Genomic DNA, 20,107 nt, shown 5'->3' on the forward strand with positions numbered 1-20,107 from the left:
CCTCTAGAGCTTCTTTTATTCTACAGTCATGTATATGATCCCACAATAAATCAACAATAGCAGGGCCAAGAGTATATGTCAAGTGTGTTGATCCCATGAATATTAACACATCTTCCAATGGCTAGTATGAACATTTAGCTTTATAGAGGAACGGGTGGACTCCTGCTCTTGAAAAGCTCCCCAAATCACACAATATTAAATGGATGGTTTCTTAGAAGCCAAAGACAATGATCAGGAAAACCTTCCATAAAGGAAATTTTTGCGCTGTGGCTGGCAGTGAGGGGTTTTGTCTGGAAAGGGGTTGCACTGCATGATCACAGTAATAATTGGGCACAAAAATGTCATTTCTGTGCCAGCGGTGAAACTAAAGTGTCTAGATGTCAATATAAATAGACATCAGGATACGATACAAGGGGTTGAAAATATCATTGAGATTGTGGGTGTTTTGTTGGCAAAACAAAGACATTGAGCAAACACATGTTATTCCAGTAAGCCACAGATTGCAAGAAATCAAAGCTCGAGTGCATGTTTTCTCTTCAGCGAGGGGGCAAAAGACAAGGGTACTTTCCAAGCTGGTAAACCAAACGTTTGTTAGTTGGAAGCATCTGATACACATCAGCACAGGTGCAGTCACAAATTTTTCTCCAGGGACAGGAGTGTGAGAAGAAAAATGTGTTCCAGGGTGGGGAGGAGGCAAGTGGAATTGATGCTTATCATAAACAGCTCGTTTAATTAAAGAGACATTACCGTCCAATCTAAGAGTGAGGTTTTCAACCTAAAGGGAATTCAGAAATAAGATGTGACTACAAAAGGTTATGACTTTGTGAATTTTGTTAAAGTAATTTTAATGAAGATAGTTTAAAGTAATACCTAGTTGACTTTATCCTCTTCCATTTCTCTGACCTATATGCTAGGTCTTAAGAGCCAGAAATGAAAACTGAGGAGCTTCGTTCTGGGAAGACGGAGACATAGGAGGACCCTGAACTCACCTCTTCCCATGGACACAACAAATCTACAACTACATGTGGAACAATTTCTTCTGAGAAAGATCTGGAAACTGGATAAGAAGAGACCCTACAACATGGGACGACACTGACAGGGGTGGAAAAAGGAGAAATACACCTCTGCTGAGGAAAAAACACATCCTAGCCACAGCGCTTCATGGCCAGGAGCAATCTCAAAGGTAGGAAGCTTTTCCCAGAGGAAGAGGGGTGCTCTGAGTGGGATCTGTGCCACAATAGGCATCCCAGGCTTTAGATTCAGCACAACTGAGACCAGATCCCATAATACGTGGATTCGCTGCCTTTGAAAACCAATGGCGAATGCTCCCAGAAAAACTATCAAACTTCAGACAAAACTGAGAAGCTTCACTTCCTTGTCATTGCTGAGAGATATCTCTGTGTAACTTCTACGGATCAGCTTAAGGTTGTAGTGGGAGGTTTGGAATGCCTCTTCCTTAGCTCTTTCACCCAGCATTGTTCAGAAAAAGGCATGTGCAGTAGTCCAAAGTGCAGCCGGACCATCAATAGCTTTACAGCTCCCACCTCTGGATTCCCTAAGCAACTCAGAGGAAGACAGCAATGAAGGGATGGCTTGGTCTGTTTCTCAGGGGTGTATGGCTACTGCCCCATCAGAAAAAAGTCTCACTCTTTTTATAAATTATTAAACATATTACCTACAAAGATATGAGCAATTCTCACCACAACACAATTTAAACCATCACTTCAAAGTAATTGTTCACAAAGTCTGCTAATGAATGGCCTCAAGTGGCCTCCTCAATGGAATCATGAAAAATTTTGTCAAGTTCCCACCAGTGGCCTCTAGCCAAGCAAGGGTTTTCTCCAGAGTGCCCCAAGAGAACTGGAAAATAAAAATAAACCCCATGAGTTTCCATAATCAACTCTTAACACCCTAACTGCTCATGAATAAGTAACCCAGTTGATACAACCATATTCCAATGCACAAGTTCATTAACTATCCTATCTAATTCAGCAAACTGAATGGTTTCTCTAGGCCAGGTGCTTGGTGAACAAGACAGTATTAAAATAGTCTCTAACATATTTTAAAATATACTTAGGTTAAACTATAGCATCTTAACAATGTATAAGGTCAGGGATGTTCAGCCCCCATTCCAGAGGGAGTAACTGCCATTCCTTCTGTTTTCTGTATCTCGAGATCAACCATCTTGACCCTGCTCATCAGCATACTGAATGTCAGAAACAAATCTCTGGTTTTTAACGGTGTTGATCGGCATGATGAATTTTAAATGTTAGATATTGGACACGACTGGTGAAATTTAAAAATATTCACAATGCATGCATTGGTTTCAAATATTTGGGACTCTCTCCACACTTGCACGAATAGGCTATATGAAGCAAACAAAGACTGAACCTTTAACCTTAAAGGTGGAACTCAAGATTTGACCCCTTAATAGTCTCGAGTCTAGCTGTTGGTTATGAGGAGCTCTGTGGCCTGATGAATACCACAGGAGTAAAAGATTTCTGACTCTGGAGTGCTGAGTCAGCCTCCAAGCGGGAAAGGTCATTTTCAGAGCACCTAAGATAACAAAAAGCTGGGACTTCATTAAACTTGCAGAACTGCAGAAACAGTTTTGAACCTGCTTGCTAACCAATGTTTGGCTAATAAATGTCGTATATGAGGCAGAATTTGGTTTGAGACTTGCTTTCATTATGACCTAGTAGCAAGATTGAGGAGTAACAAACCCTTGTCTACCTCCACTTCTTCAATGGCCACTCTTACCTTCCAGAAAGAGCCTAAGAATTGTGTATGACCAAATAGACTTACATCAGTTGCAATCCATAGCCCCTACTTTCAAGGAATTCACAGAGGAGTTTCTATAGGCCTAACTGCTGCTCAGCAGAGGCTACCAGAGTTCCAAGAGACTGACCAATCCATGGCCAAGGTCCCTAATGAGAGGTGTATATATGTTAGTCCACTAAGCCATGGTCCTGAATGAAAGATACTAACATCTATATATTACTAAGCTTCCTTTAGTCAATAAGCTAATGAAGATCAGTTACTCAGTTTTCGTTTTGTCGGTCAGGAACAGACATCTTGGAAAAATCCATATGTTTTCACAGTCCCTGGGAGATGACTAACTCTTCTTTTAAAAGTTCCTGGAGAGGGCAATGCTACAGGTTGTTGTGGGCCAATGTTCAAAGCGTAGGAGAGGATTTCTTGGTGCCTCCCCTAAGCTCTGCTACTGACAGGTAAAGAAATAATTCTGAATGACAAAGGTAAAGGTCTTGTATCTCAATGTTTGGGTCCGGGTTTCTCTCTCCTCAGAAGCTTTCGGTCTTGAGTTATGGTTTTTGTTTGTATTTTCCTCATCTTTAGATTTGGGTCACTGGAGTCCCATGCTGGTGGCTCTCCTGGCAGTTGCCCGTGGCATAACTGTTAATAAGGGAACACAAGCCAAAATGTAAGGCTTTTTATTACACCAAAAATACAATCTTAATTATATGAATGTGAGCAACCGTCCTTTGGCTGACTCGCCCTCTGGTTGCCATTGGTGAGGTACCATGGTCCTGCCAGAAGCTGTAATTTACGGAACTGTAAACTTCACTTCCTTCCATTTCCTCCTCCTTTGCCCATCCCATCAACCACCACAGTTTTTAAATATAGAGCTGTCCTTTTTGGTCATAGTTCACGGCTAGTTATAGCAAGACTCTCTTGATACTAAGCCAGACTTTGATGATCTTTTTAAAGGTACCAGTTAAGAATACCATAAGTTAAGAATAAATTTCACCACAAGTTCAGAGTGAAATTCTCCTGTTCCCTTTCCCATAGTGCTAAAATGAAGTTAAGAAGTCTTTTTCTTTTCCGTCCCCATAAAACTATATTTTGCTTCACACGGCTCTTCTTAATGTTTGAAATCAGTAGCCATTATCCATTTATGACACATGTTTATAAACACTTATTCAGTGGTGGGTATTGCACTAGCATGAACAAAAAAATATTGAGACATATATGTGTATACCCTCAAGGAGCTCACAAGTCTAGTGGAGGAGGAAGACTAGTATACAAGTAATTGCTCCCAATGACACGTCATGAGCGATTATGGCAGAACACAGTGGAGCTTCCCAAACTCTGGGACATCTAGCTTCCTTCCTAAAACGCAGCAGAGTGTGATCGTTAAGATCACTGGCTTTGGAGACAGAGCATTTGCCTTCAAGTACACCCCCATCATTTATTAGCTGTGTAGTTTTGGACAAGTTACATAATCTCTCTGAGCTTCAGTCTCTGTAAAAGTCAACTGGGAAATGGAGCTAACATTAATTCCTCTTTCATGGTGGATGTACAGCACTTAGCACAGTGTCTGGTACATAGTAAGTGCTCAATAAATGTTAGCTGTTGCATATTACTTATCTTTCAAGGTTCGATTAAAATGTAAAGACCTTTACATTCCAGCCATATCTTAACTCTGCAACTTTGTTTTCTGTTAATTAAAAAAAATTAAATTAGGGGCCGGTCTGGTGTTGTAGTGGTTAAATTCTCTTTGGCAGCCCAGAGTTTGGGGGTTCAGATACAGGGCATGGACCTATGCACTGCTCATCAAGCCATGGTGTGGTGGCATGCCACATACAAAATAGAGGAAGATTGCCACAGATGTTAGCTCAAGGACAATCTTCCTCACCAAAAAAAAATAAATAAATAAGTTAAAAAATTAAATTTATTTTATTTTGGGTTTTTTTTTCATTTATTTGTTTATTTTCGGATGTACATCATAATATATTTTGAATTCTGTGTAGATTACATCATGTTCACCACCAAAAAGATTAAATTTAAATTTAAATTAATATGCATATAGAACACATACAACAGTACTACCTTATTTCTTAATTTAAAAAAAAAATCATTTCTTAATTACGAATACCTCAGCCTTCTAAGTGGTGTGGCTTCCAAGAACAATTCGCTGAAATGACACATAAGAATAGAAATTTAAATTGATGAAGCTGAGAGACGTAATTGCTGTACATATGAAAAAGCCAGGATGCTTAGTTAAATATTGCTGATTAGGAGTTTATTTTCTCTTCAAGATTTTGATAAAACGATAATAAGCAGATTTTAAAGTTACAGAAATTAAAAGCAAACATAAATAAAACAGATCACAAGGGGAGATATTGCAGATGAGAGAGTTAAACAAGTTTTTGGAAGACATAACTTAAATCAAAAAGTGGTGACTGACTTAGTGACAAAGTGCCTACAAAAGGGGCACCTGATTAAAAACGAGCCAAAGCTCTGAGGTTCAAAAGGACTTGGAGGCACTTGGTAATACAGAGGGCAAGGTGAGAAATAGGGATATGGGTTGAATGTTTGAAAATGGAGCAGTGGGACTACTATGCAGACAGACCACTAGCTCTTGGCACTTCCACCTGCTCAAAGGGGAATGAAGCCAAGGGTCCAAGGTGGAGTTACTCAAGTTGCCAAGTATGTCAGACCCAATTATATACTTGGAGACCAGAGAAATGACCACCTAGTGGATCTATGGGCCCTCAGTATAAGCCAGACTTTGGCCAGAACTTCATTAATTGCCTGACCTCCTCCCAGGTACCCTCTCTCTAACAGGGTTGCTATGATGATGCTTTGTGTCTCTGGATACCAACGTCAACTTGGACCCTATGTCCAACAAGACCTCACAATGTCTAGCTATTCTCTTTTCCCCAGTAAACTGTTACTCAAGTAAATGGTTGCAGATCTCTGGGGAAAGAATGGGGTAAGCATTACAGTGTATACTCACCATGGTGGTGTGTGTATGTGTGTGTATAAAAAGAGCTAAGTAGCAACTCCAGAAAAAATAATAGATTATGAAAGAAAATATATAATCCTACTACATTACTTGGCTCTGTAGAAAACAATATTGACAGTCACGACGTGTAAAACAAAAAGTTATTATTTTAGCTAAATAAAGTGATGTAATTGTAATGATAAGGTAAGGGTGAGGGAGGAGAATCATGGCCAGAGTATTGCCTATGAGCTGGCACTTCAGCTGCCCCTTCAGCAGACCCTTCTAACACTCGGTCAACACTGTTGCGTGCTGGCTCTTAATGAGGAGGGGAAGCCACTTCTGTACTTTCATAAAATTCAGAATAGCATGGGGAGTCAAAATTTATAGAAACATTTCCCCACATGTCTTTACCTCATGAATCAGGGATTCAGGTTTTCCCAACCAGACTCATGACTACATTGGTCAAAATTTCAACTCTCTTTGAAGTTTAGCCAGTTCGAAAATCAAATCCTGGGCTTGATCTTCGGCTTTTTCTGCGAGCCCATTGCATGAGGTGAGGGCTTCTTTGAAAGCTACCAAAAAGATCCTCTGGCTTTTACACCTGGTTTTCAATTTGATAACTGCTCTCAGCTTTTCATTATTAACCTGTACAGTTTCAATGTATTTTAGAAACAACCACCCAATTCCACTATCATTGTATTTCTCATCCCCCCCCCCCACACACACACACATTTCAAATGCCTGAGTCATCCCATTGACTTTTACATTTTCCCCCTACAGACATATCTCATTACCTGTGAAAGTTTTACCAGTTGGCATGCCACCTTATTCTGGGGGCTGTCTATACACCAACTGCCACCAGGAATTGGTTTCTCATTACCAGCCAGGGAGTGAGTGAACCAGCTCCTACACCCCACCTTACTGCCTGCTTTCTTGGACCCCTTCTGGCATCAACAGTCACAGATTGGATCCCTGAGAAAACAGATGTGAGCTTGACTGGGGAGTGCAAAAGTTTATGAGAAGGAACACTTGTGAAAGCAAAAGGATAGAAACAGGATTAAGGAGGATAAGTATCAGACCACAGTGCAGGTATGAGAAATCTCTGCCAGCCCAATGGGAGGTCCAAGCTCCAGAGCAAAGATTATCTGTGAGAGGAGTCCTGAGAATGGCCAGGCCCTTTTACCACCTCCTAATATGATCATAAGCTAGGGGCTGCCCAAGGAGAATATGAGCTCAGCCATCCTGCTTTGCTCAGTCATTGCCTGGAAGCTGCCCTGAGAAAAGGGTGACCTTGACTTCAATGCTGAGCTGATCTTGAAGGAGCTAACTGCAGTGAGTCCTTTCTTGAAAGGAGTCTGAGCCATACCTCTCCGTATCTGCTACTACATGGTTCTTATCCTGAGCTTATATTCTGGTGAAGAAAACAGACATGTTAAGCATACGATTTCTATTCAATATGGTATGCACAATGCACAGGGTCAACTCAGCATAGCTAAATGAAGGAGTGAATGGGCTGGATAGAGTGGGAGTGAAGACTCTAATCAAGACCAATCCCCAGGGTCTTGATCATCTTCTTGTCCCCCTAGTTAGCATGTCAACTTGAAAGATTGAAATAATACCATACTGTGTACAATATGTGTATTCACAGAGGGTCAATTTATCTTTTAATCCATAAATGAAAATAACTAAAATGACGCTTGGCATCTTCCAACCACAAATGGTGAAGTATTTAGCCAAAGTGGAAGCTAATTTGATTTTTTCTTGGAGTTATAAAAGAAAGCCAAGAAAATGTCTTAGTGCAGAATGCTTTATGCTTACTCAATTTTAAAGGTTTAATAGATTTTCTAACAATCATCAAAAAGTTTTTATCAAGAGACTATGCTTAGTATGGTCCTTGTAACAGCAAGAAACTTTACTGTGATAATGCATTTTGAGTTTGGAATAGTCAATAAATCATTCTAACTTCTAGATAAACCGTCATCTAGAAAAACTTGACCTATTCCATCAAAATGCAACTGCTACAGTCATTACACACTTATTTAATCTATTTTTCTTCATTGGAACTTTTAAATTACAGAAGAAAACACACTTTAAAGAAAAAAAAAGAATAATATGGAAATAGTAACATATCATGTCTCCTCTAGAGGAAGAATATCAGTTTTGTGATTTCCCAGATGTTTTTCTGGATATTTTCATTTCAATCTGGGCAACTTGCTTCACCTTTCATATATAGAAGAAGCATCAGATTTAAGCATTCAAATCTATTTACTGAATAGATCACAGTTGCCTCCAATAACTTGTTTCATCATTGAATAACTACAATAGAGCACACTAAGACAGAGATAAGTGAACTGCGCTATCTGCTCAGTCTTAATTAGCCACTATCAAGAGCCCTTTGGATTGAACTATTAAATCACCTTGAAGGATACCCTCTAGAATATGTTATGAAGAAATCATTCTCATCTTGGTTCCCCAGATTTGCTTTCCCTCCTGATTTATTGAACAGAATATACATATCTACTCTATAACAATATTTATGGCTATAAATACATATTCCTTAAAGATTAACAATCATATTCCTTATTAACGAACATATTCCTTAAAGATTAACTATCAAGTCATAGTGGATGGGTAATGGATTTTAGGATCTGAAAAGGTCTCAAATGTTTGATACTTGCATGAAATCACTAAGAAAAACTACTCACAAATGAACAATTTAGACCTTTCTATAGTAAAAATATTCTAAGTCAGTCAGAAGCTGGGGTACAGTGGCCAGATTCTTCCGAGGAACCTCCGAACCATGGTACTCAGAGAAAATGCCTCTACGAGTTCTTCAACCAATGCAATGGAAACCATCTATTATTTCCTTACTTGTATATTCAAAGACAAGGATTCTTTGGCCTTGAAGAGTCTACTCGACTTTAATAGTGTGGCCTTTGTCAAGTGGTGTGCAAGAAAACTACCGAGACTCTACAGAGGCACATGTCCATCTGGATTTGATTTAGTTAATCTATCAAGTACTTGTGTGCAATTTTTCAGACACATGGTTTTGCTTCTCTATTTTTCAAGTAAGTTCTGTTTACTTAAGCAGATGTTGCAAATTAGCTCTTAAAAAATTGCAAATGAAGTAAAGAAATCCTTTATAGTAGAGCTGAGTCTAATGTGAATTTCATTACTGATTCACAAAGACAGACTAATCCCAGAATTCTAAGCAAGTCCTCAAGAAAAGATTTTTTTTAACTTTAAAGACATTTGCCCCCTCCACTTTCTTGTTCCTCGGTATGTGGTGTCGCCGCTGCACCTTGTGGGCATCCTGGATACAGTAGTCCCCCCTTATCTGTGGGGGATACCTTCCAAGACCCTCAGAGGATGCCTGAAACCGCAGACTATACCGAACCCTATATATACTGTGTTTTTCTGCCATATAGACATACATATTTATGATAAAGTTTAATTTTTAAATTAGGCACAGTAAGAGATTAAGAATAACTAATAATAAAATAGAATAATTATAACTATATACTGTAATAAAAGTTATGTGAATATTGTCTCTCTCTCTCAAAATATCTTATTGTGCTGTACTCACCCTTCTTCTTCTTGTGATGATGTGAGATGACACAATGCCTACAAGATGAGATGAAATGAGGCGAATGACGTAGGCATCGAGACATAGTGTCCCAGCAGGACAGAGTGGGAGGGTGCGAGATTTCATCACACTACTCAGAATGGCACACAATTGAAAACTTCTGAATTGCTATTTCTGGAATTTTCCATTTAATATTTTCAGACCTCAGTCGACCATAGGTAACTGAAACCTCAGAAAGCAAATCGTCAGATAAGGGGAGACTACTGTATCTGGAAAATTTTGAGCTCAGATTCATTCTGGGCCATAGAAAATCCTTGACCTTTACTAAGTTTCTTCAGTTGCTCCATTAAACCAAAACTCTATTGTGAAACAAGTACTATTAAAGCATTCACTTAAACTAGTTGTGAGAATTTCGTTGATTAGGCACGTGGGTCAGTTCACTGAATTCACCATGAGGCAATGTTAATTTATAACACTTGAACCTATCCAGTTAAGACATTTTGAAATGCTGCTTTAAGAATACACATTATGAATAGAAAATATATTTTTAATCATTATTCAGAAAATACCTAGGTTTTTCCTTTCTTTATCAGTCCCATCAAAAAGAATGAACCATGGGGGCTGGCCCTGTGGCCGAGTGGTTAAGTTCGTGTGCTCCGCTGTAGGCAGCCCAGTGTTTCGTTGGTTTGAGTCCTGACCGTGGACATGGCACTGCTCATCAAACCACGCTGAGGCAGCATCCCACATGCCACAACTAGAAGGACCCACAACGAAGAATATACAACTATGTACCGGGGGGCTTTGGGGAGAAAAAAGGAAAAATAAAATCTTTAAAAACTCAAAAAGAAAAAAAAAAAGGAATGAACTATGAAAAATTCTTGTTTATTAAATATTGGCACCTGAGGTAACATCTGTTGCCAATCTTTCTTCTTCTTCTTTTTCTTCTTCCCAAAGCCCCCCAGTACATAGTTGTATGTTCTAGTTGTGAGTGCCTCTGGTTGTGTGACGTGGGATGCCACCACAGCATCGCCTGATGAGCAGTGCCATGTCCACGCCCAGGATCCAAACCGAGGAAACCCCGGGCCACCAAAAACAAGCATGCGAACTTAACTACTTGGCCACCGGGCCAGCCCCTGAAAATTTTTTATTATTATTATTACTTATTTATTTATTTATTTTTGAGGAAGATTAGCCCTGAGCTAACTACTGTCAGTCCTCCTCTTCTTTTGCTGAGGAAGCCTGGCCCAGAGCTAACATTGTGCTCATCTTCCTCTACTTTATATGTGGGACACCTACCACAGCATGGCGTGCCAAGCGGTGCCATGTCCGCACCCGGGATCCGAACCAGCGAACCCCAGGCTGCCAAGAAGTGGAACGTGCGAACTTAACCGCTGTGCCACTGGGCCGGCCCCTGAAAATTTTTAGAAAGCAAGATAAATTGTCTTTCAGTTAGCTCATCTAGTCACATGTTTCCACCACCTACCTTTTGCTGATGACACCAAAGCTATGTCTCCCACACTCATTTCTCCAAAATAGTCCAGCCCCATATTTTCAGCCATCTGCACTATGACCATACCTACATCTGACTAGAACTCATGATAATTACTCCAAAAGGAATCACGTTATGAGTTATATCGTGTCAAGGAAGGCAGTATATTTACACCCAATACTCAAAGAGTAATCTGATCATCAGCAGCAGGTTGGCATTATCAAGGAGCTTCTTAGAATTGCAGAATCTCAGGCCCCACCCCAGACCTACTGAAGCATGATCTACGTTTTAACAAGATCCTTAGGTAATTTTTCTACACATTGAAGTTTGAGAAGCACGAAATGAAACTACATGGATCTTAAAGTCCGACAATTTTGAGTTTGTTTTCCAGTTCTGTGACTCATTGGCTGTGAGACCATGAGAGAATTAGTTAGCCTCTCTGATTCTCAATTTCCTCATCTGTAAAACAAGGATTATACTTCTAAAGGTTGTTGCAAACATATCCAAGAAATGTGTTTGTGTGTGTGAGAGAGAAAATAAAATAAGTTAGTTATATAAACTATTAGGTTGAATGATCAAATATTGACAATTTCTTACAGTTCAACCTTACCCGGAACAGTAACCTTTTCAATAAACTACAGGTAATAGGTACCTGTATTAGGTTCCTAGGGCTGCCATAACAAACGACTGCAAACTGGGTAGCTTAAACAATAGCAATGTATTCTCTCACAGTTCTGGAGGACAGAAAATCAAGGTGCCGGCAGGTTGGTTCCGTCTGGAGGTTCTGAGGGAGAATCTGTTCCGTCCCTCTGTCCTTGCTTCTCACGGTTGCCTGAAATCCTTGCCGTTTTGGGGCTGGTAGATGCCAGCCCAACCCCTGCCTCCACTCCACACCACTCCACTCCAACCGCTGCCTCCATCTTCACGTGGTGTTCTCCTCTGAGTGTCTCAGTGTGTCTTCCCCTCTTCTTATAAGGACACTCGTCTTTCGATTTAAGGCCCACCTTAAATCCCATATAATCCCATCTCCAGATCCTATTTCCAAATAAGGTCACGCTCTGAGATTCTGGTTGAACATAAATTTGGGGGAGATATTATTCAACTCCACTCATGACCCTTCCTCCCTCCCTTTCTGTAATGCTGGTAACTCCAATCTTAAAAACTCAAGAGTTATTTTTGACTCTTCATTCTCTCATATTTCTTATATTCAGTTGTGCCCAGGTCTAGTGGTTTGCTTCCTCAAAGTGTTTCTCTGCTTTTAGAAATATGGAGCAAGGCTTGTATTTTAAAGTGGAGCAAAAATAGAGCAGATCATAGCAGAGCCAAGGCTGAAAAGGCTCCACCTTTGGGTGAAAATGGCCTCAAGGACAGAGGACTTGATAATCTGATAACATCTTTGTTAGCAAAAGGCACCCTTTCCTCTGGGTTCAGTACCCACTTACTTTCTCAGCAGAGTACACGTGTACAGTGAATAATCTCTACAATGGATGTGGTATCACTGAGTTATAAGATAGATTGGATGATAGCATTTATGTAAACATATATAGAGAAAAATTTGTGTGAAATGCACCAAAATGGTAAAAGTGGTTGTCCTTGCAGAGATGGAATTAGTGGCAGACTCTCTCTGCATCCCCACCATTTCCTAGAATGGGCATATATTAATTTATAATAGAAAAAACCACTAAAGCTTTTTTCAATATCTTAAAGAAACAGCATTACAAAAAGTGAGTGAATAAATTATCTATCAAATGGAATTGAGTCAATTAGCTGATTGAAAATATAATATTTAAGTTAAAACCCTAGATGCCACTTTAACAAATTAGAAGAAAATATAGACTAAGAGTTTCATTGATATCCGGATTTTCTCAGCATCAAAGCAATAGAAGTGTTGCGGGTATCTATTGCTGTTTAACAAACCATCTCAAAATTTACTCCCTTAAAACAACCACAGTCTCCCAAGAGTCTCTGAGTTGATTGGGGTCAGCTGGGTAGTTCTGACATTCCAAGTGGTGTTGAGTAGGGCTGCAGACAGTGCCAGGACACGAAAGATGTCTCTTTCATATGGTTTGCAGTTCATGATGGCTGGTGGCTGGGAGGTCAGCTGAGGCTGTCAACTCTAGCGCCTCAGTTCTCCTCTATGGAGCTTTTCCAAAAATGTGGCTTGAGCTTCCCACAACATGGCAGCTGGGTTCCAAGGAACCAATAAAGGTGAGAAATGCAGATCTCTGAAGGCCCAACTTTGAAAGTTATATGATATCTTCCTTATATTCTATATGCTCCACCATGTCAAAATAGGTCACAGAGCCAGCCCAGATTCAAGGGAAGGGGAAAGATAAATAGATGCCAACTCTCAGTGGGAGGCGTGGTATCTTTCATCTACCACTAGCAGAAGTAAGAAAGGAAAAGATCAATTACTACAGTGGTAGAAAACAACTCTGAATGTCAGATGCCTCATAAAACAATAAAAATAAAGGGCAAAATTAGAAAAATCTGCAATAAATATGAGTAACAAAAGCTTACTTTAAAAATCTCAAGTGTAGGGATTTGAGTTATGCTTCTTGGTTCCTAGCACATTATTTTTTTTCCATCTATTAATGGTCTCTCTCTTATTTTCTTGACCTTATTTTTCTTTCAATCTTTTTCTTTTCCTTCTTCTTCTCCCCAAAGCCCCCCAGTACATAGTTGTATATTCTAGCTGTAGGTCCTTCAGGTTGTGCTATGTGGGCCACCGCCTCAGCATGGACTGATGAGTGGTGCCATGCCTGTGCCCAGGATCCAAACCAGTGAAACCCTGGGCAGCCAAAGCAGAGCAGGCGAACTTAACTACTTGGCCAAGGGGCTGGCCCTTCTTGCCCTTATTTTTAATGCCCACTTCTGTTTCTCTCCTTATGCAGGGCTACCGCGCTGCATAATTCCAGGAATTGTACTGTGTGCAGCACCCTTAGTACTTATTCTAATACACAATATCTATATGTTCAAATATATGCACAACCTCTTAAATATGTAGTATTGTTTTGTTACAGTTTAATTTATTTAATTTTTTTTTTACTAGATTACCAATGTATTAGAAAAGGACACAACTCAGGAAGAGGCAGAGGGAAGAGATGCACGGGGCAAGGTAGGGGGAAAGGGAGAGGAGCTTCCAAGCTCTCTGAGCTCGCCACTCACCCAACACCTCCACGTGTGCACCAATCTGGAAGCCCCTGTTATGGTTTACATATACATACCTAGTGGAGTACCTTAAATCTCATGCATGCCTTTGCCTAATTTTTCTCTCAGCACTGTTTTTGGAATTTGTCTATGTTGCTTACTTACACGTACTTGTCTGCTTCTCACAGCTGCAAATTCCATACTACGTATCTGCAACTTTTTATTTATTATTCCCACAGCAGTGGACACCTAGTGTGGCAGGAGTCTCCTGCAACCACAATGATGCTCGGATGTAAATCTTTTACTTATTGAATTTCAGACTCTAGTCAACTGTTCTGAAGGTTGGGTTCTGCAAACAGTGTTTCCCAGACTCCCTCGCCACCTCGTTTCTAGTTACGTTCTTCCAATGGAAGGTATTGGCAGGAGGTCACAAGGCATGAGGAGGGGAAAGGGAACTCTTCCTGCTTACATCTTCTACTGGTGTTCTTCCGTCAGCAGCAGGCAGCTCCAGCTCCAGCCCTGCACTTCTTTCAGAGCTCACAGCAGCAGCAGCGCACCTCTTGGTAGCAGAAGATGAGCACTCTGAGCCCCAGCTGTATACCCTTCAGTGGTCCATTCACCAGCCTTGTGACACCTTCCCTTCAGAGGTCTGAGCACCAACTCCAAAAAGCCCCTCCTCAAAGCCTCTATGTTGTGGTCACACCACGTCTTTCCTTTCGTTCCCCCAGTTCTAGAAGTGGTAGCCGCTACCCACAATTACTCTTCTCTGAGTTACCCCAATGTTTTATTTGAACTCTTTATCCTTCCAACATCAGCTCCCTGTATTAAATACCTCCATTTGAAATATTAGCATGATTTTTATTTTCTTGTTTGGTTCCTGATTGATTCATCTCCTACATCCTTGTGCAATCTTTGTAGGGAGAAAGGAAATTATACCTAGGAGTGGAATCATTGGTTTATAGGAAATTGCAAACATAATTTTTCAAAGTACTGCTAAAGTCCTTGCCAGCATGGCTATCACACTTAGACTCCCTCATCAGTGATTGAGAGGCCCCAGACCCTCACATTTTTGTTAATATTTGATATTATCCACCTTCCTAATTGGGGGACACAAAGTGGTATTTCATCTTGGTTTTAGTTTGCTTTTATCCTGATTCTTAGAGAGTTTCAGTTTTTCTTCATACAGTTATTGCTCATTCAGGCTCCATGTTCTTGCCAGTGTATCTCCTTTGTTCATTTTTTTTATTGTGTTCTCTCTTTACTGCTGATTTATAGAAGTTTGCTGTAGAATTCAGATGCTAAACTCTTGGCAGTTTTAGTCTTCACAAATATTTTCTCCCAGTCTATCATCTGTCTGTTAACTTTTCATGTGTACTTCTTTCAACAGAAATCCTTGATGTTCCATAGTCAAATCCAATGATTTTTTTTCTGCATAATTTTTGCTTTTAAATCACATTAATTTGGATCTAATTTTTGTCCTCTGATAGAGTTCAAAATTCCTTTCCATAAAGATCTTGTGCATTCATTGTCAGACTCCTTCCTAGTTTCTTTCTTGCTATTCTAGATGTTTTATTTTACATTACATTTTCTAGTTAGTTGTTGTTGAAAGAGAGTTGTTGATATTTGTCAGTTTGATCTTTGCTTTATTTCCTATTGCTAAAAAACAAGCCACTCAAAAGTTAGTGGCATAGACAATCATTTTATTCTGCTCGTGGATTGTGTAGGGCAGGAATTTCCACAGAGAACAGTGGAGATGGTTTATCTCTGCTTCATGATGTCTGGAACCTCAGCTGAGAAGACAGTGGCTGCTGGTGATTTGACAGCTGGGGGCTGAATTATTTGGAGGTACCTTCACTCACATGTCTAACAGTTGCTACTGGCTGTTGACTGGAATATTAATTGATCTTTCAGTCAGAAGACCTGCAAGTGGGGACTGGCCCTGTGGTCGTGTGGTTAAAGTTCCATGCGCTCCACTTCAGCAGCCTGGGTTCAGATCCTGGGCACGGACCTACTCCACTCGTCAGCCATGCTGGGGCGGCATCGCACATACAAAATAGAGGAAGATTGGCACAGCTGTCAGCTTAGGGACAAACTTCATCAACAACAAAAAAAGAAAGAAACAAAGAAAAAGAAAAAAGAAGACCTACGAGTGGCAGCTCTATTTGGTCTCTCCTCGTGGACTAGTTTGAGCTTCCTCATAATATGGTATCTGAGATCCTCAGAGGCCAAAGGGCAGTGGGTAGGCTTTTTATGACCAAGCCTTGGATGTCAAAGGGTTTCATTTCAAAGCAGCAAACAAGCCCTACCCAGCATAAGAGAAAGGGATATAGATCCCACCATTTGATGGGAAGACTATCAAAAAGTTTTCAGGTGTATTTCAAAACTACCAAAGTTTGCCCTCTGACCTCAATATTATTATTTACAATTATTTACATTTCTCCCAGATACAAAATACACTCACACTCTCCCAAGAACTCCCCAAAGTCTCATCCCATTATGAATCAGGTTCAGAGTCCATCTTAATCAGGCCTCAGTGAGCTTAAGGTTCTCAGGTGTGGTTCCTTGAATGCAGCTTCTTGAGGACTGTTCTTGTTGACCTAAAGAGTGGACTAGCAGCAATTTATTGACTTGGGGCACTTTCTCAGGACATGAGATTCGATACCTTGAAAGGACCCTAGGGATGGGGAAATCACTGCTAGGGTAGCCTCTAGTAGCCTGGAGGAAGCAGTGGCCTACCCTGGGCAAACTTGAAATGCCTTAGCGGCTATGAAAAACGATATAGGACAGAATAAAAGGATATGCTGGAATGGACATTTTATGTGAGGCCAAAAGAACTACCAGAGGATTATGTTCCATGAAAAGACCCAGAGAACACTATTCAACAAGGCAATCAGGAATGTGCTGGTGAGGTAAGGATACAAGCATCACCAGGAGGTTCAGTAATAGCTCTGTTCTGCAGGCAAGGGCTTGTGATACAAGAGGTGGTCACAGAGCTGGGTTCTTTAATAGCAATAGAGACTACGTGATGATACTTAATCACTAGAAGCCAGGTAAGAGGGGCAGCCAAGGGCCTTTGACCCAAAAAGAGTTGTAGAGATGGTTAATTGAATATGATGTCCTTAGGGACAGAATAGACAGGCAGCCAAGAGCACTGCTTAACATCTATAGTAAGAAGAAAGCAAGAATGGAGAAGCAGGAAGTTGGGGATGGCTGTCCAAATAAAAATTCATGATTCTTTGTTCAGTTCCCTACCTGAGCCAATTTTCAGATCTGGAACCCATTGACTAAAGAAGTGTCTAGGTCCCCAGGAAGAAAGACGTGCAACACCATGACAAGCATATCCTGTATAGATTTCCTCAGTCCTTCGCCAGAGCAACCTACAGCCGTGTACTTGAGGGGCTATACACTGCAGAAATGGAAATATACAGACTTTGTAAGGTCTGTGGGACACAGAGTCCAAGTTGACACTGATTCCCAAAGAACTGAATTGTCATCATCTTCTACCTGTTAGAGTGTGGACATATGGGGGTAGTTACTAAATGGAGTCCTGGCTAAAGTCTGACTTAATTTTCCTGTCCCTGAATGCATTATTGGATTGACATACCTGGAGCTCCACTGGGTCCCTGGACTGTGGAGTAAAACTATTGTAGTGGGGAAGGCCAAGTGGAAGCCTCTGAGATGCCACACCCACCTCCCTCCAGCCAAGAGAGTAAATCAACACTAATATTGCCTTCTAGCGAGGCATGCTGGGGATTAATGCTACCGTTAAAGATATAAAGGATTCAAGGATGGTGATTCCTACCATATCTCAATTTAATTTGCCAGTCCCACTGCTGCAGAAACTGGATGGATCCTGGAAAATGACTATACACTACCACAAGATCCACTAAGTTACAGCCCCAACTGCAGCTGCTGTGCCAGATGTGGAATCTCTTCTCTCGAGTAAATTAATATGGCCTTGGGAACATGTTATGCAGTTACTTGTTTAGTAAACTCATTCTTATATATCCCATACAGGAGAGAGGATCAGAAACACGTTGCATTCACAAGGAAAGGGCAATATATAGTTTTGCCCCAGGACTATGTGAACTCTCTCATCCTCAGTCACAATATAATCTGAAGTGATCTAGACTATTTGGACCTCTTGCAGAGCATCATATTTTCCATTATATCAATGACATCATGCTGATAGAGCATAATAAACAAGAGATGACCAGTACACTGGAGGCTTTGGTAAGACACATATGCTCCAGAGGATGGAAATAAACCCCAAAAAGATTGAGGGGCCTACCACTTCAGTAAAGTATTTAGGAGCTCCATTAGTTAGGGACATTCTGTGCTATCCCCCTAAACTAAATTGCTGTTATTGAATATACCCTACTGCAAATGAGGAAGCATAACACTTACTAGGCTTCTTTGGGTTCCAGAGCACCATATTCCACACCTAGGAATGAATAGTGCTTCAGTCTATTAACTAGGTGACACAGAGCACTGCCATGTTTGAGTGGGATCAGGATAAAGATAAGGGGGGGGAGCCGGCCCCGTGGCCGAGTGGTTAAGTTCGCATGCTCCACTTTGGCAGCCCAGGGTTTTGCTGGTTCAGATCCTGGGCGTGGACCTAGTACTGCTCATCAAGCCATGCTGAGGCGGTATCCCACGTAGCAGAGCCAGAAGGACCTACAACTAGAATATACAACTATGTACTGGGGGAAGAAGAAGAAAGAGAAGAAGAAGGAGAAGAAAAGAAGATTGGCAACAGACGTTAGCTCAGGTGCTAATCTTTAAAAAGAAAAAAAGATCAAGATACGGCTCTGCAGTAGGTCTAGAATGCAGTACTCTGCCACTTGGGCCATATGACCTGGTAGTCACCATGGTGATGGAGATGTCAGTGATGAAAAAGATATAAAGGGTAGAGTTTATGACAAGATGAAGTAGGAGCATGTCAGTGCTAATTCTAGGGTCCTAAAGCAATACCATTCCATCTGCAATGAAGAATTACATACACACCTTTTGAAAACAGCTCTTAGAGTGCTACCAAACCATGGTAGAGAGCTGCGATGTTTGAACACGGAACACCAAAGTGATTATCCATCCTGAACTGTACAACATCAGCTGGAACCTATTGAACCTGCCAAATTGTAAAGTCATGAGGGCCCAGCAGCAATCCATCATAAAACGGAAATATACATCCAAGCTTGAGCATCAGCAGAACCAGAGGGCACAGCAAGCTGCATGAGCAAGAAGCTCAGAACTCCATGTCATTCATGAGAGTTTTACCAGCATCCTGCCCACAGCTCATACCTTCAGTTGTATCAGGGGAGAGAGAGAGAGGAAGTCCTGTATGATCAAATGAAAGAGGAGGAAAATGCTCAAGCTTAGTTTACAGATGGATTGGTTCAGGGCATGCAAGCCAAAAATTGTGTGGCAGCTGTATTATATTCCCACTCAAGAGTGGCCTTGAGAGACGATTGCAAAGAGAAAATCTTCTCAATAGGCAAAGTATTAGGTGATGCACCTGGTCATATTCACTTTGTGTGAAAGGAGAAGTAGCTTGAGATGGAATATATATGAACTCATGGGAGTGGAAAATGCCTTGTCTGGCTAGTCAGAGACTTAGAAGGAGAAAGATTGAAAGCTTGGAATTCAATCTTCAAAGCAAGGAATTATGAGTTAAAGGAATGGGATAAGTATACAGAATTGCATGTGAAGTATGTAGACCAAGTAGACAGAATGAATTGGCCAGTTTGTATTAGCTAGCCTTTATCACTGTCTACTGCAGTACTAACAAAATGCACACATGAAGTGGTCACAGCAGCTGAAATAGAGTTTATGCATGGGCCCAAAAGCACAGACTCCCACTAACCAAGGCCAATCTAACTAACAGTGTCCAATGTCCAACCTTCCAACAACAGAGAGCAATGCTAAGCCTCTGATATGGCAGTGTTTCTCAAGGAGACCCGTTGTCACTTGATAGCCAACTGACTTCATTGAGATTCTTCCATCTTGGAAATTCCAGCAGTTTCTTCTCACAGGAATAGACACATTCCTGGTGTAGGTTTGCCTTTCCTGCCCACAGGGAAACACTGCTATCTCGAAATTTACGGAATGCCTGATTTATAGATATGGAATTCCA

Source organism: Equus przewalskii, chromosome 2 (assembly GCF_037783145.1).
Source record: "Equus przewalskii isolate Varuska chromosome 2, EquPr2, whole genome shotgun sequence".
Lineage (NCBI taxonomy): Eukaryota > Metazoa > Chordata > Mammalia > Perissodactyla > Equidae > Equus > Equus przewalskii.